Source organism: Perkinsus marinus, assembly GCF_000006405.1.
Source record: "Perkinsus marinus ATCC 50983 genomic scaffold scf_1104296969780, whole genome shotgun sequence".
Classification (NCBI taxonomy): domain Eukaryota; phylum Perkinsozoa; order Perkinsida; family Perkinsidae; genus Perkinsus; species Perkinsus marinus.
The window spans coordinates 1-1,218 of NW_003202677.1; the positions used below are offsets into that span (position 1 = coordinate 1).

At 48.7% G+C, this 1,218-nt stretch overlaps 4 non-coding genes across 4 annotated transcripts; all 4 read right to left on the reverse strand.

Moving 5' to 3' along the window:
- Positions 1-9: 9 nt before the first annotated feature.
- Pmar_PMAR011437 lies at positions 10-81 on the reverse strand. The gene has a single exon. It is a non-coding gene; the product is annotated as a tRNA-Met (tRNA).
- Positions 82-167: 86 nt separating this feature from the next.
- On the reverse strand, positions 168-239 carry Pmar_PMAR011438. Its single transcript has one exon. It is a non-coding gene; the product is annotated as a tRNA-Gly (tRNA).
- Positions 240-829: 590 nt separating this feature from the next.
- Positions 830-902, reverse strand: Pmar_PMAR011439. The gene has a single exon. It is a non-coding gene; the product is annotated as a tRNA-Met (tRNA).
- An 87-nt stretch (positions 903-989) lies between these two features.
- On the reverse strand, positions 990-1,061 carry Pmar_PMAR011440. The gene has a single exon. It is a non-coding gene; the product is annotated as a tRNA-Gly (tRNA).
- Positions 1,062-1,218: the final 157 nt, after the last annotated feature.

Consider the following 1,218-nt stretch of genomic DNA (forward strand, 5'->3'; position numbering starts at 1 on the left):
TATGATAAATAGCAGCTCCTGTTTCGATCAAGGGACCTTTGGGTTATGAGCCCAACACGCTATCCACTGCGCCAAGCTGCTCATGCGTACAAACTCCTGTATCGCCTGACGTGCTGAGCATAACTATTCTGCGATAGCCTAGAGACCCTTCTCTCGTTGATACGGATTGCACCGCCCGGGAATCGAACCAGGACCATCTGCTTGGAAGGCAGATATCCTAACCATTAGACTAGCGGTGCATATCACTCATATAGTGATTGAGTATTCCTGTGATACTTGAAGAGGGACATCTGAATCCCTTCTCGGACGTACCGTCGTCAACCATCCCGCGGCCAAGAGTCTGATTAGGTCTTAAACGCGTACCTGAGATCGCGAACTGCTACTATATCTCTCCCATGGTAGGCCGCATTCTATCTCGGTTGATAGCTCCAACTGGTAAGGTTCTCATCGCATACTACAGCTAGTTCGGCACAAGCTGCACAACTTTTTCGTGATATCGAAGTTCCTGCTTGCAAGCACATTGTGAAACCGCATGCGGCGGCTCGTGAATTTGGGCTGTTGTTTCATCTCCGCAACGCGTTCTGAGGTACCGGGCGGTCATTCATCATTCCTGCAAGGAGTTCTGCTCTAGGTGAATAGCTCTTTTCTATGCATGGACAACGCTTTATTAATGTTGTTTTTCCCCTGAACTGGCACGGTTGGGCCAACCGCACGGAATGGTACGAAAACACCGACTCTGTTTAGTGGAAATTTTTCGGTAAGACTGATCTATGCAGTCGATAAGCTGCACCTCTCAGTTTAATAACCATCTCGAGTGTATTGTAATGAATAGCAGCTCCTTGTTTCGATCAAAGGACCTATGGGTTATGAGCCCAACACGCTATCCACTGCGCCAAGCTGCTCATACGTAGAAACTCCTGTATCGCCCTGACGTGCTGAGCATAACTATTCTACGATAGCCTAGAGACCCTTCTCTCGTTGATACGAACTGCACCGCCCGGGAATCGAACCCGGACCATCTGCTTGGAAGGCAGATATCCTAACCATTAGACTAGCGGTGCATATCACTTATGTAGGGATTGAGTATTCCTGTGATACTTGTAGAGGTACATCAGAATCCCTTCTCGGACGTACCGTCGTCAACCATCCCGCGGCCAAGAGTCTGATTAGGCCTTAAACGCGTACCTGAGATCGCTAACTGCTACTATATCTCTCCCA